Source organism: Bison bison, unplaced genomic scaffold, assembly GCF_000754665.1.
Source record: "Bison bison bison isolate TAMUID 2011002044 unplaced genomic scaffold, Bison_UMD1.0 scf7180017864346, whole genome shotgun sequence".
Taxonomy (NCBI): domain Eukaryota; kingdom Metazoa; phylum Chordata; class Mammalia; order Artiodactyla; family Bovidae; genus Bison; species Bison bison.
The window spans coordinates 683923-700213 of NW_011494918.1; positions in this window are offsets into that span (position 1 = coordinate 683923).

A 16291-nucleotide genomic window follows, 5' to 3' on the forward strand; every position below is an offset into this window, starting at 1 on the left:
TTGTAAGCAGAAGATTCAGTCCTTATCAACACTCGGTCGAGATAGAAATCCACTCTTGGAAGAAATATATTTGATTTTTGTGCAGAGTATACCATTATAAAACCCCATAGGATTGACGTTTTTGTGGTACCCAAGCCTGTGGCAGTGTGACAAACAGCGTGTAGATGTGTCCGTGGTGATGTTGTGTTAATGAAAATCAAATTGTGATCAATCATGCTGAAAGGAATAGTAGATTGTCTTTTTATTCTCTAGTTAGAAAATATTACAAAAATTGCCTTCATATGAAAAGATGGTCAAAGAGTTATTACAAATATCTTTAAGGAAAAATTAGTATAAAGATATATAAAGATTAACTCAACAAAATATTGTTTTATGCATTTTATTATATTTGTGGAATTTTAATTTATAATGTTGTATTTTCTTATCTAAATAAATGGGCAATTTTATATCTAAGGTTGCTTTCATAATTTTGCATCATTTTTCTTCAGTAGTGTTCCCAGAACTCCAATACTTTGGCCAACTAATGCAAAGAACTGACTCCTTTGAAAAGACCCTGATACTGGGAAAGATTGAAGGCAGAAGGAGAAGGGGACGACAGAGGATGACATGGTTGTATGGTATCACCAATTCAATGAACATGAGTTTGAGTAAACTCCGGAAGTTGGTGATGGACATGCCTGATGCATGGGTCTCAAAGAATCAGACATGACTGAGCAACAGAACTGAACTGAACTAAAATTTTATATGCCACAAAACTTGTATCCATACCTGGGGAAAGGACAATTTTCTCACTTGTATCTTTTGATATAAATTGCTTATTACTCTCAACAAGTTATCATACAGTCTTCAGTTCAGTTCAGTTCAGTCACTCAGTCGTGTCCGACTCTTTGTGACTCCATGAATCGCACCACACCAGGCCTCCCTGTCCATCACCAACTCCCGGAGTTCACTCAGTCTCACGTCCATCGAGTCAGTGATGCCATCCAGCCATCTCATCCTCTCTTGCCCCCTTTTGCTCCTTCCCCCAATCCCTCCCAGCATCAGAGTCTTTTCCAATGAGTCAACTCTTTGCATGAGGTGGCCAAAGTACTGGAGTTTCAGCTTTAGCATCATTCTTTCCGAAGAACACCCAGGGCTGATCTCCTTTAGAATGGACTGGTTGGATCTCCTTGCAAGGATATCATACATTTTTAGGGTCAGTAAAATCATTAATTGGCTAAGAACTTATGCTCTGAAGTTGAATAGACTTGAGGTCAAATCCAGATGCTACAGCTTACCATCTCTGTGCCCCAAAGGATTTGCCCAAATACTCACAGCCTTGTTCCATCATCTGTAAAACTAGGCCATTTATGTTGAGGATTAAATTACAGTATATGTAAAGCATTTGCTACTCTGCCTAGTATATGGGATGTACACAATAAATATGATAAGAGAGAAAGAAACACATATATGTTTTTTGTATAAATATACATAAAACATACAATACACAGACATATTTTTTCTAAGTGAGATTAGCACTAACAAACGCACAGAAAGTATTTACCATATGAAGCTATGCAACAAAAATGTCTAAAACATAGCCTTGCCCACAGGAAGCATTCTACCTAGTTGAGAGTAATAAAGTTAGTAACCTACTTCCTGGACCCAAACAATTCTTTTCCTTTTTTTATGCTAAACAAGTAGTAATTCATTGCAGGTCTAGTTTATTTTCCTCCATGTGTACTTACAAGGGTCAGTGTAGGTTGTGCAAGTTGATAAATTGTGTTTATTTATTGGCAGGGCTGCACCAAATAACATGCAAATGATATGCAAAATGACATACACATTCACATCAACGACTCTGCCACTTATGGTAATAGCACTCTAACCCTGCTCTGCCTCTGATTGTAGCACTGCGTTGTTTCATAAGTATCGATTGCTCTTGACTTCTGCTGATGCAGTCAGACAGTTTGTCAGGAGATAGGCCAAAGAGACCCATCCCTTCAGCTTAATCTGTCCTTCGTTCACCTCCTACATTTATGCGAGGACTTGCACCTTTGGGTTTTGGGTCCATCTACATCATTATTGAACTATATGTGATACAGATAATTGTTGCTCTCTAATGTAGATTGCATGCTTCTTAGGTTGCCTTTGTTAAAGTTTAATGACATCTCTGTTTGGGCTCCTAAAACCTAACAATATAGACTATAGGTTATAGCCAGATCATTCCTTATTAGCCTCAGGAGACCCGATAGTGAAATCGTATTCTTGCTGGCATTTGGTAGTCAACACCAAGTTTTCCCTCTGAGCACTTGTCATGTGAGGTGGCAGTATTCTCCTGGCAAGTAGATGGGCCACGATCAGCCTCTTTCTCCATGATAAACATGTCTGGATGTGACAATCATTTCTTTCCCTGGGAATGCAATGATGATGTGATTTCCAGGGCCCTGCTCTGGATGTATGAGTAACAAACCCATGATCCATCATCCACAATAAACTCTTCGTGTATGTATTTAATTTAGTCTTATGTAATATATAGAAGCGATTTGTTGGCAAGCAAGCAGAAAGCATGTGTTCAAGCAGGCCAAAGATATTTGGGCCTCTCCTGCACATCTCTCTAACTTGATCTTATATACCATGCATATTGATGCTGTTTCATATTGGAGGCTATTTTCTGAAATGCTTTTTCATGGTCTTCATTACCACACAATGCAGTTGTAGGAAGAAATGGAGGATGGCTAGGTCTAAACACACTGGGGTTTTCAGGCATCTTCATTCACTAAGCAATAATGTGAATAAAGAATAATGCAAATGGAGAGGTTTATTTTTTCTCTTTAATGGTTTTGGAACAGATGCTAATTTTTATTAGCTATTATTGGCTATTTATTAATCTGAATTTGGGCTCTTAAAGACATGTTCAAACTTTACAAAAACCAAATAATTTAATTTGTGCTTTAAGGAAGAAAGTTCGAAACATACCATCAGGCTTGTTTTTTTAATTCATATTATCTTCTATTCAGCTCAAGCCAACAAAATATAATAGAATCATGAATATCATTTTATTGATTTTTTTAAATTTTATTTTATTTTTTAACTTTACAATATTGTATTGGTTTTGCCATACATCAAAATGAATCCGCCACAGGTATACATGTGATCCCCATCCTGAACCCTCCTCCCTCCTCCCTCCCCATACCATCACCCTGGGTCGTCCCAGTGCACCAGCCCCAAGCATCCAGTATCGTACATCGAACCTGGACTGGCGACTCGTTTCATATATGATATTATACATGTTTCAATGCCATTCTCCCAAATCATCCCACCCTCTCCTTCTCCCAGAGTCCAAAAGACTGTTCTACACATCAGTGTCTCTTTTGCTGTCTCGTATACAGGGTTATTGTTACCATCTTTCTAAATTCCATATATATGCGTTAGTATACTGTATTGGTGTTTTTCTTTCTGGCTTACTTCACTCTGTATAATAGGCTCCAGTTTCATCCACCTCATTAGAACTGATTCAAATGTATTCTTTTTAATGGCTGAGTAATACTCCATTGTGTATATGTACCAAAACTTTCTTATCCATTCATCTGCTGATGGACATCTAGGTTGCTTCCATGTCCTGGCTATTATAAACAGTGCTGCGATGAACATTGGGGTATACGTGTCTCTTTCAATTCTGGTTTCCTCAGTGTGTATGCCCAGCAGTGGGATTGCTGGATCATAAGGCAGTTCTATTTCCAGTTTTTTAAGGAATCTCCACACTGTTCTCCACAGTGGCTGTACTAGTTTGCATTCCCACCAACAGTGTAAGAGGGTTCCCTTTTCTCCACACCCTCTCCAGAATTTATTGTTTGTAGATTTTTGGATTGCAGCCATTCTGACTGGCATGAAATGGTACCTCATAGTGGTTTTGATTTGCATTTCTCTGATAATGAGTGATGTTGAGCATCTTTTCATGTGTTTGTTAGCCATCTGTATGTCTTCTTTGGAGAAATGTCTATTTAGTTCTTTGGCCCATTTTTTGAGTAAGTTCATTAAAAAGATTTTAAAAGATAACAAATTTAATAATATTTTATTGAACTAAATACACTAAAAATCTTTTTTCAAAATATTGTTGTTTTTGTTTAGTCGCTAAGTCATGTCTGACTCTTTTGCGACCACAAGAACTATAGCCTACCAGGCTTCACTGTCCTTGGAATTTACCAGGCAAAAATTCTGGAGTGGGTTGCCATTTTCTTTTCCAGGGGACCTTCCCAAGCCAGGAATCAAACCCACATCACCTGCATTAGCAAGCAGATTCTGTATCACTGAGTCAAGAGGGTAGCATTTCACTAGGTAGCCTATATTAAAATGTATTACTGTATTTTGCATTCAGTTCAGTTTAGTTCAGTCACTCAGTCTTGTCTGATTCTTTGCAACCCCATGAATCACAGCACGCCAGGCCTCCCTATTCTTCACCAACTCCTGGAGTTCACTCAAACTCATGTCCATCAAGTCGGTGATGCCATCCAGCCATCTCATCCTCTGTCGCCCCCTTCTCCTCCTGCCCCCAATCCCTCCCAGCATCAGAGTCTTTTCCAATGAGTCAACTCTTCACATGAGGTGGCCAACGTACTGGAGTTTCAGCTTTAGCACCATTCCCTCCAAAGAACACCCAGGGCTGATCTCCTTTAGAATGAACTGGTTGGATCTCCTTGCAATCCAAGGGACTCTCAAGAGTCTTCTCCAACACCACCGTTCAAAAGCATCAATTCTTCAGTGCTCAGCTTTCTTCACAGTTCAACTCTCACATCCATACATGACCACTGGAAAAACCATATTTTACATTAGGATGGAAATATATTTCCTCTTCTCCTTTGCTATTCATTTCTCTTCTTTTCTCAGCTATTTTTAAGGCCTCCTCAGACAACCATTTTGTCTTTTTGCATTTCTGTTTTCTTGGGAATGGTTTTGATAACTGCCTCCTATACAATGTCACAAATCTCCATCTGTAGTTTTTCAGGCACTCTCTCTATCAGACCTAATCCTTTGAATCTATTTGTCACTTCCACAGTATAATAATAAGGGATTTGATTTAAGTCATACCTGAATGGGCTAATGGTTTCCCTATGTTCTTCAAATAACATTTGAATTTTGCAAAAAAGAGTTCATGATCTGAGTCACAGTCTCCTCCAGGTCTTGCTTTTGCAGATTGCATAGAGCTTCTCTATCTTTAGCTACAAAGAATGTAATTAATTAGATTTCAGTATTGACCATCTGGTGATGTCCATGTGTAGAGTCATCCTTTGTGTTGTTGGAAGGGTTTTGCCATGACCAGTGCATTATTTTGGCAAAATTCTGTTAGCCTCTGTCCCGCTTCATTTTGTGATCCAAGGCCAAATTTGCCTTTTACTGCATGTATCTCTTGACTTCCTACTTTTGCATTCTAGTGCCCTGTGATGAAAAGGACATCTTTTTTGGTATTAGTTCTAGAATGTCTTGTAGATCTTCATAGAACTGTTCAACTTCAGCTTCTTCAGCATTAGTGGTTAGGGCAGAGACTTGAATTACTGTGATGTTGAATGGTTTGCCTTGGAAATGAACAGAGATCATTCTGTCATTTTTGAGATTGCACCCAAGTACTGCATTTCAGACTCTTTTGTTGACTATGAGGGCTACTTAATTTCTTCTGAGGGATTCTTGCACACAGCAGTAGACAGAATTAAATTCACCTATTCCTGTCCATTTTAGTTCACTGATTCCTAAAATGTCAATGTTCACTCTTGCCATATTCCTATGCAATATTGTTCTTTACAGCATTGGACTTCACTTTCATCACCAGACACATCCACAACTGGGCGTTGTTTCCACTTTGGTTCAGCTTCTTCATTCCTTCTGGAGCTATTTCTCTGCTTTTCTACAGTAGCATATTGGATATCTACTGACCTGCAGGGGGTGGGAGGCGGGTGGCGTTCATCTTTCAGTGTCATATTTTTTGCCTTTTCATATTGTTCATGGGGTTCTCAAGGCAAGAATGCTGAACTGGTTTGCCATCCCCTTCTCCAGTGCACCATGTTTGTCAGAACTCACCACCAATGTCTGACCCTGAATTGAATTAGGCAAGGTTGCATTGCATGTGATAGGTTGGTTAGTTTTCTGTGATTGTGGTTTCTGTTCTGTCTGTCCTCTAATGGATGAGGATGAGGATAAGAGGCATGTGCAAGCTTCCTGATGGGAGGAACAGGCCATGGGGAAAACTGGGTCTTGTTCTTGTAGGCAAGGCCATGCTCAGTTCAGTTCAGTCGTTCAGTCGTGTCCAACTATTTGTGACACCATGGACTGCAGCATGCCAGGCTTCCCTCTTCATCACCAATTCCCACAGCTTGCTCAAACTCATCTCCACCAAGTGAATGATGCCATCCAACCATCTCACCCTCTGTTGTCCCATCTCCTCCTCCCTTCATTATTTCCCAGCAGCAGGTTCTTTTCCAATGAGTTTGCTCTTTGCATCAGGTGGCTAAAGTATTGGAGCTTCACCTTTAGCATCAGTCCTTCCAATGAATATTCAAGATTGATTTCCTAACTGACTGGTTTGATCTCCTTGCAGTTCAAGAGACTCTCCAGAGTCTTCTCCAACACCACAGTTCAAAAGCATCAGTTCTTCAGTGCTCAGCTTTCATTATGGTTCAACTCTAACATTCATACTTGACTACTGGAAAAACCATAGCATTGACTATACGGACCTTTTTTGACAAAGTAATGTCTTTGTTTTTTAATATGCTGTCTAGGTGGTCATAGTTTTTCTTCCAAAAACCAAGTGCCTTTTCAGGGCTGCAATCACCATCTGCAGTGACTTTGGAGCCCAAGAAAATAAATTCTGTCACTGTTTCCATTTTTTTCTCCATCTATTTGCCATGAAGTGATGGGACCGGATGCCGTGATCTTCATTTTATGAATGTTGAGTTTTAAGCCAGCTTTCTCACTCTCCTCTTTCACTTTCATCAAGAAGTTCTTCAGTTTCTCTTCGTTTTCTGCCATAAGTGTGGTGTCATCTGCATATCTCAGTTTATTGATATTTCTCCTCGCAATCTTGATAGCTTGTGCTTCATCCAGCCTGGTATTTTGCAGGATGTACTCTACATGTAAGTTGAATAAGCAAGGTGACAATACACAACTTTGACATACTCCTTTCCCAAATTGGAACCTGTCTGTTGTTTCATGCACGGTTCTAACTGTTGCTTCTTGACCTGTATACAGATTTCTCAGGAGGCAAATAGGGTGGTCTGGTATTCCCAGCTCTTGAAGAGCTTTCCACAATTTATTGTGATCCACACAGTCAAAGGCTTTAGCATAGTCAATGAAGTAGAAGTAGATATTTTTTCTGGAATTCTCTAGCTTCTTGTATGATCCAATGGATGTTGGCAACTTGATCTCTGGTTCCTCCGCCTTTTCTAAATCCAGTTTATACATCTGGAAGTTCTTGGTTCACATACTGTTGAAGATTAGGTTGAAGGATTTTGAGCATTACTTTGTGAGCATGTGAAATGAGTATAATTGTGCAGTAGTTTGAACATTCTTTGGCATTGCCTTTATTTGGGGTTGAATGAAAATTGACTTTTTCCAGTCCTGAGGCCACTGCTGAGCTTTCCAAGTTTGCTAGCATATTCACAGCACTTTCACATGAGCACTTTCATACCATCATTTTGTAGGATTGAAATAGTCAGCTGGAATTCCATCACCTCCACTAGTTTTGTTCATAGTGATGCTTCCTAAGTCCCACTTGACCTCGCACTCCAGGATATCTGGCTATAGGTGAGTGATCACACCATCGTGGTATTCTGGATCATTAAGATCTTTTTTTTTTTACAATTCTTCTGTGTATTATCACCACCTCTTCTTAATTTCTTCTGTTTCTGTAAGGTCCATACTATTTCTGTCCTTTATTTTGCCCATCTTTGCATGAAATGATTCCTTGGTATCTCTAACTTTCTTGAAGTGATCTCTAGTCTTTCCCAGGCTCAACAAGTCTTTAATTCAATTTTCTGCTGATGGGTGGGGCTGTGTTCCTTCTCTGTAGTTTGGCCTGAGGCAAACTCCTTCAAAAAAAGTTAGGCTAGCAAGCTGGGCCTTCCAGGACTGTTGTAGTCAGTGCCTCTGACCCCATAGCAGGGCACTGTCAACCCACACCTCTGCCAGAGACTCAAAGAAGGTCTTAATGACCCAGATAACCACAATGGAGTGATCACTTACCTAGAGCCAGACATCCTGGAGTGTGAAATAAAGTGGGCCTTAGGAAGCATCACTATGAACAAAGCTAGTGGGGGTGAAGGAATTCCAGCTGAGCTAATTCAAATCTTAAAAGATGATGCTGTTTACTATTGCACTCAATCTGCCAGCAAACCTGGAAAACGCAGCAGTCACCACAGGACTAGAAAGGTCAGTTTTCATTCTAATCCCAAAGAAGGGCAATGATAAAGAATGTTCAACTACTGCACAATTATACTCATTTCACATGCTAGCAAAGTAATGCTCAAAATCCTTCAAGCTAGTCTTCAACAGTATGAGAACCAAGAACTTCCAGATGTATAAGCTGGATTTAGAAAAGGCAGAGGAACCAGAGATCAAGTTGCCAACATCCACTGGATCATACAAAAAGCTAGAGAATTCCAGAAAGCATCTACTTCTGCTTCATTGACTATGCTAAAGCCTTTGATTGTGTGGATCATAACGAATTGTGAATAAACATGGCTTATGTAAAAGGAGAGAAGGTTGAACACATCAAGAAAGCCAGGTTTAAAGCAAGAGAAGGAGAATTTCTCTGGTGGTAAAGTGGTTTAAACCATACTTGCCAATGTAGGAGATATAGTTCAGTCCTGATCTGGGAAGATTCCATATGGCACAGAGCAACTAAGCCCACGGCCACAACTAATGAATCTGCACACCGCGACTACTGAAGCTCATGCACCCTAGAATCTGTGCTCTGCAAGAAGAGAAGCCACCACAATGAGAAGCTTGTGCGCCACATTGAAGAGTGGCCACTGCTCACCACAACTAGAGAAAGCCCAGGCACAGCAACAAGGCCCCATTACTGTCAAAAATGTAAATAAATAAGTTTTAAGAAAAAGCAGGAGAAGGAAAGAGTGCTCACTGACAGAGTTGGAAAGACTTTCTCACTGGTGTTTCAGAACCCAGGGGTAAGGAGTTAAGAGCATCAATCCTTCCTTGCTTCTCCTCTTATTCTTCACAGGTGACTATTGGAAGATATTTTGAATGAACCTTGTATATGCTAGTAGTTTTCAACTTGCAGGTTAAGACCCATTAATAGGTCATGAAATTATATCAGTGTCTCACAATGAATATTTTTAAAAGCAAAATAGAATACAATATCAACTTACAGAATTTATCTCATGTAATAATGGTAAATATTGTTTTATGACATTCTGTCTTCAGTGATGTGTGCATAAGAGTGTGTGTGTTGCCACAGAAATTGTATTTGTTTTACTCTGAGTGACAGTAAAAATAGAAAGCAACTTGGAAAACACAGCTGTTTGCCACCAGAACAATCACAGCCATACATTATTCTGCACCAGCACTGTACCAGCTCGGCAGTGGCTGTTGCTTCCAGTAAACCTTCTGACTATACTGGATCAATCAAGCTGACTGCCTCAGCCAATTTCACAAAGCATAGAATTGTCTCAATTGGTCCAAGAAGATGTCAGTCAGGATGATATACACTCAATTACATAAGTCCACACCTTAAGTTCACATTTCAGTATATGGCCTCCTCCACTCCTTCAGATTACTTCATCATCATTATTTTTTACCTCTGAAACTTAAAAAAAATTAAACTCTTTCAGCAACAGTTTTGTGTATTGGCTATAGTAGTGAAAGAATAGTGGGAAGGATTTTATATGGTGAAAGATGATCATGCATTTATGCACCTGGTACTTACTGAGTAGCTTTTATGGGTAAAAGTTAATTCACTATGCTCTGTTGGGATAAGAAGTAATCAATTGTGATAGTGTAGGTAGAGCTCTCACAAACACACAGAACTCAACTAAGAGGGAGATGACTTAGTTTCTCTGAAAAAGAGATCTTTAAGAAAAGAGCAGAGGTAGCCTTACCAAGAGCCACATTACTCAAGAGATGTGAAGAAGCTCTGCTGGACTGGGTTTATGAAGGGGGGCAAGAAGAGAAAAGATTGGCCCAGAGGGTGTCAGCAACTCTGGAGAAGCTTGGATTTGAAGAGAAGGAAAGAGAATAGGAAATAGTTAGACATAGAGGTTTAGTTAAAAGAGATATATATATATATATATATATTTTTTCAGTTAAGGAGATATTGCATTTTTAGATGAAAAAGACAATCTTTTTTAAAGGCCACTAGGAAATTTCTAGGAGAAAGGATGCATGAGTGTGTGCTAAGTTGTCTCAATTGTGTCCAGCTCTTTGAGACTCTGGACTGTTGCCCACCAGACTCCCCTGTCCATGGGGATTCTCCAGGCAAGAATACTGGATGGGTTGTCATTTCTTCCTCCAGGGATCTTCCCAACCCAGGGATCAAACCCGGGTCTTTAATGTCTCCTGTTTTGGCACTTTACCTCTAGTGACACCTGGGAAGCTCAGGAGAGGGGATATGACTCCTCATTTTCACTTCTCTACATTTTACTTATTCTTTCCATGTCTAAGATGCATATCATTTCCTGTATGAAATCACTGGCCTCCTCAGCCCTCTCCCACCCATCCCCTTTCCCAACTGATAATTAATTTGACACTCCCCTCTACCCCGAGAGTTCCCTTATTTGTAGTATTAGAATATTTATTCACTATAGTGGTGATGACTTTCTTGTATGTGTTTTCCTCAGCTTATTTTCTGTCTTCTTATTTGGGCTTTGAGTTTCTTAAGAGAAACAGCTGCATCTTGGTCAGCTGTGCCACTCACTGTGAGCGCAGTATGCACTCAGTACATGGTTGACTGACTCTGCAGGAGGGCTTCTGAAAGCTAAGGAAACTGCAGAGCTAGAAGCAGAGAAGGTGTAAGTGTCCTTCTCCCCCTTACAGTCACAGACATCACTGTCTCCATTCCTTCAATAACCTAAACTCACTGTCCCAATTATTTTAAGAATTTTAATGATTAAAATCAACAACAACAACAACAAAAACCCAGAAGCTGTCTGGTGGCCTAGGGACAATAACCCCTCAAAATCATTCCATTTGGCCTGTATAATGATTTTTAAGATTGTGAAGATTGTCAACCTTTAAATACAGAGGATTTCACCTAAGACTTAGGTATCTAACTTCTTTTGAAAAAAAAACCAGAACACTCAGCAGTACTGGGACCATTTTCCTAGCCAGCAACAACTTGCATAAGTTGATAGGTGCTGTTCATTTTAGAAAGGCCCTAATGTCTAAACTGGCTACAGCCCTCATCATGCTTACTTTATTCCTGTTAAATGTTGGCCTGGCCCCTGAGGATTTTTCAGCTTGTAACACTTGAATTCCAACCAACCAATCTACTACATCTCATGTTTATCATGGGAGGAGTAAGTATCCTATAGATACTTTTTATAGACACTTTTTTATAAAATAATTTTGTATTATATATGACTGTCCATTCACTGCAGGATCTTCCACTCTCATTTGAAAGACCAAACTCTATCTCTCTGGATGATTTCCCAAGATATGATTGAATCCTAACTGGGAAAGAACAAGGAATTCTCATTTGAAGTCTGTTACATCAGATCCCGGCCAGTTCTCTCTCCCAAACCTCAACATACCTGCTACTGAGTCCCTAATATGCCCAACAGCTAAATCCAGTCCCAAACCAATGGCAGTCCTGTCATTTTAGCCTTCAGCACACCATACAAAGGGAGCATATCAGTGCTGGCCAGAGGCAGGGACTACACTGAAAAGAGTAGAGGGAAATGCAAGAGAAAGCAAAAAGAGCTACTGAACCTCACGACTCTTGTGTAAGCTAAGTAGGATGCAAAGTTTTGTGGAGACACTAAAAGATGAAATCACAGGGGTAGAAGGAGCTCCTATTCAGATGTGAGTTTTCTCTCTGCAGTGATTGTATCCCACCAAGTGATGATAACCACACCAAGTTATTGTTCAGGCTATGAGAGCTCAACTTCAGTGACAGAGACGTCTTAACCGGTAGCTGATGCTGTCTGTAGACAGTTCTAAAGACTGTTTCTTCACATAGAGCTGAAAAGTCCTTTACTAACTGGAATCATACTCTTACATTCAAAAGAAGTATACATAATAATAATAATTATTATTACCACATAATAATATGAGAATGTTGATATTCCAACTATGCTTCACTGAATGCTTATTAAACATCTGAAAACAGCTAACACTTTACAGGCATGATCATAAAAGATTGAGTAGTCCTTTTTCTACAGCTGTGATAAGCAGAATAATGACCTCCAAACATGCACACATTACAATGCCTAGAATGTGTGAATATTCTATTATATGGCAAGAAGGGATTAAGGTGAATGGACAGCTACTTTAAAATAAACAGATTATCCTGGATTGTCTGGTGGGTTCAATGTACTCACTGTTGTTGTTGTTGCTCAGTTGCTAAAGTCATTTCAACTCTTTGTGACCCCATGAACTGAAGTACACCAGGCTCCTCTGTTCTCCACTATCTCCTTGAGTTTGCTCAAATTCATGACCATTGAGTCCATGATGCTATCTAACCATATCATCCTCTGCTGCCTCATTCTCCTTTTGCTTTCAATCTTTCCCAGCATCAGGGTCTTTTCCAATGTGTTGAATCTTTGCATCAAGGGGCCAGACTATTGAAGATTCAGCTTCAATGCAATCCTTCAGGGTTGATTTCCCTTAGGATTAACTGATTTGATCTCTTTGCAGTCCAGGAGATTCTCAAGAGTCTTCTCTAGCACCAAAACTTGAAAGTATCAATGCTTAACCTTCTTTATGGTCCAATTCTCACATCCATACATGACAACTGGAAAAACCATAGCTTTGACTATACAGATCTTTGTCAGCAAAATGAGATCTCTACTTTTTAACATGCTGTCTACATTTGTCAAAGCTTTTCTTCCAAGTAGCAAACATCTTTTTTTGGTGCTAGTTTTAGAAGATATTATAAGTCTTCATAGAACTGGTCAGCTTCAGCTTCTTCTGTCTTAGTGGTTGGGGCATAGACTTGGATTACTGTGATGACGAATGGTTTGCCTTGGGAATGAACCAAGATTATTCTGTCATTTTAGAGACTACTCTCAAGTACTGCATTTCAGACTCTTGTTGACTGTAAGGCTATTTCATTTCTTCTAAGAGATTCTTGCCCAAAGTAGTAGATACAATTTTCATCTGAATTGAATTCACCCATTCCCATCCATTTTAGTTCACTAATTCCTAAAATGATGATGTTCACTCTTGCCATCTGTTTGACCACTGTCAGTTTACCTGGATTCGTGGACCTAACATTCCATGTTCCTATGCAATAACTCTTTACAGCATCAGACTTTACTTTCACCACCAGCCACATCCACAACTTAGTGTCATTTCCACTTTGGCCCAGCCAGTTTATTCTTACTGAAGCTATAAGTAATTGCCTCCCATTCTTCCCCAGTAGTACATTGGACACCCTCCAACCTGGGGCATTCATCTTCCAGGGTCATATAATTTTGTCTTTTTATACTGTCCATGGGGGGCTTCCCCTGTGGCTCAACAGGTGGTAAAGAATCCACCTGCAACGTGAGAGACCTGGGTTCAATTCCTGGGTTGGGAAGATCCCCTGGAGAAGGGAAAGGCTACCCACTCCAGTATTCTGGTCTGGAGAATTCCATGGACTATATAGTCCATGGGATCACAAAGAGTCAGACACGACTGAGTGACCTTCACTTCAATGGGAAGTGGAGGTCACTTTCAACTTTCATGGGAGGGTCCAGGAAAGAACACTGGAGTAAGCTGTCATTTCCTTCTCCAGTGGACCAACCACATTTTGTACAGAAATTTTCACTGTTATCCGTTTGTCTTGGATGGCCCTGTGCGGTATGGCTCATAGCTTCGTTGACTTAAACAAGCCCCTTTGCTGCAACATGACTTTGATTCATAAAGGGAAATGTAATCACTGCAGTCCTTAAAATTGAGAAGAAGGAGAACAATGTTAGAGTGATACACTGTAAGATTCACCTGGCCATTGCTGGCTTTGTCTTTGAAGCTGGAAGGAGGCCATAAAGGAAGGAATGCAGGCAGTCTCTAGAGGTTGGAAAAGGTAAAGAATCATATTCTCCCCTACATTTTAAAAAGGACTACAGCCCAGTCAACACCTTAATTTCAGTACAACATCAGACTTCTAACCTACAGAGCAATAATATATTGTGTTGTTTTTAATTAGGGCTTTCCTTGTGTCTCAGCTGTTAAAGAATCCGCCTGTGATGGGAGAGACCTGGGTTCAATCCCTGGGTTGGGAAGATCCTAATATAACATCAAAATTCCTTGCAAAGGTGAATTAGACCTATTTTTTTTTTTTTTTTTTTTTTACTTTGTGCCCAAGCTAAGCATCCCCAGCTTTTACCAGCTAAGCCTGGCTTACACATAAAGTAATGACGTCATTTGGCTTGATTTAATTTGATTGGTATTAAGCAACACATTCAAAATAACCAGGTTAACTGTTTTGCAAAACAGCCACTTTAGGAATTATGATATATTCCTCCTCAATGCTGTCATTGTGTTCAATATTTTGAAATTTGCCTTTAAAATGCACTGCAAAAGTACTGCAAAAAATGCTATTATTTTACAATCAGGAATTTTTGCAGCTTTATGAAATCTCATTTTGAGACAGAGAAATATTAACTAACCTTAACCACTTACTTTTTTACCTTAGTATGTAAATAATTGTAGTTATTTGTAAAAATTAAGTACAACCCTCAACAGACTGACCACCAAGACTACACCCAACAATGTGTTCTAAATGTTCTATGAGCAATGTTCCCAAAAGTGACCTCAAAACTTTTTTGAGCAAAGGGCAGTATCTTTAAATAAGGATGGCACAGGATCTGCTAGCCAAGGCAGAACTTGATGTACATAGTTCTTGTATGTTTCTTAAAAACAAAACACATCAATTTGAAACCAAACACATATTCTTCTATACTAGTCTTGGGAACATTTGTTTCTTTTTCAATACTTAAAAGGGAAGGAAGACAGGAGCCACTTGCCCTCTCATATCTCTTCTTCATTCTCTCATGAAGCTAAAGATAAAATCTCTTCCTCATTCCCCAGTCTCCACCCATGCAAGAAAAAAGAAACGGGTCAGTATATTACTTAAACAATCCTGCTGTAATTATATACCGTCTAGGGGTGAATTACTTGGGGCACTCAGAGTCTGGGGAGACTGCTAGATGACTCTCATTGCCTATATTGCAGTTTTGTTTGTGTGGTTTTTAAAACATTGATCCCCAAACAGTAACCAGCCTAATAACTCTTGACACTCCATCACTAATAAATTTGGTAATGGATTTCTTTTCTCTCAGCATTTCATAGGTTTTGCCCAGGCTGCCAATGAAAGTGAAATGTGCTCTGCATTTCTCTCTCTCTTTCTTTCTTTCTTTCTTTTTTTTTTTACCTTGTTCCCTTTTAAGTTATTGTCACTGGAGAGACTTGATAAGTTTCGCTCTTATCGCACTAAGACATCTGAGACTGATCCATAGTAACTGAATAATCAATTAATTCTCCTGCAGAGTTCCATTTACATAATGAAAATGCAACGTGCTGATATTTTATACAAGTCGTTTTTGGTCGTCTAGACTGATAATATATTGTGTATTGATTGAGAAGGAAAGCCTAATGGATCTTCTGTTGTTGAAGTTGCAAAATTACAATTAAAATAAAATGACAGAAGCAAGCATCTATTGGGTTTATATCTATATATCTCCCTTTAATATAGGATTCTAAATGTCTAGGCCTGATTAAGACTTTGCTCTCATTTGAGCAAAAAGGGCGCATAATGTGTGGCTATTCATGTTCTCATTGCAAGGGCCAAAATCAATATTGTACTGTTTACAAACATCACCAATGTACAAAGCTGAGTCCTGTGTCCTCTGTGTGACCAGAGCACCTGTGACTTAAATCACCCCTTCACTGATGATTAGGTGGTCTCTTATCCTGGAAAAGGAAGGAATCTGAGTATGAGTGAGTGAGTGAAGTCGCTCAGTCATGTCCGACTCTTTGCAACCCCATGGACTGTAGCCTACCAGGCTCCTCTGTCCATGGGATTTTCCAGGCAATAGTCCTGGAGTGGATTGCCATTTCCTTCTCCAGGGGATCTTCCCAACCAGGGATTGAACCTGGATCTCCC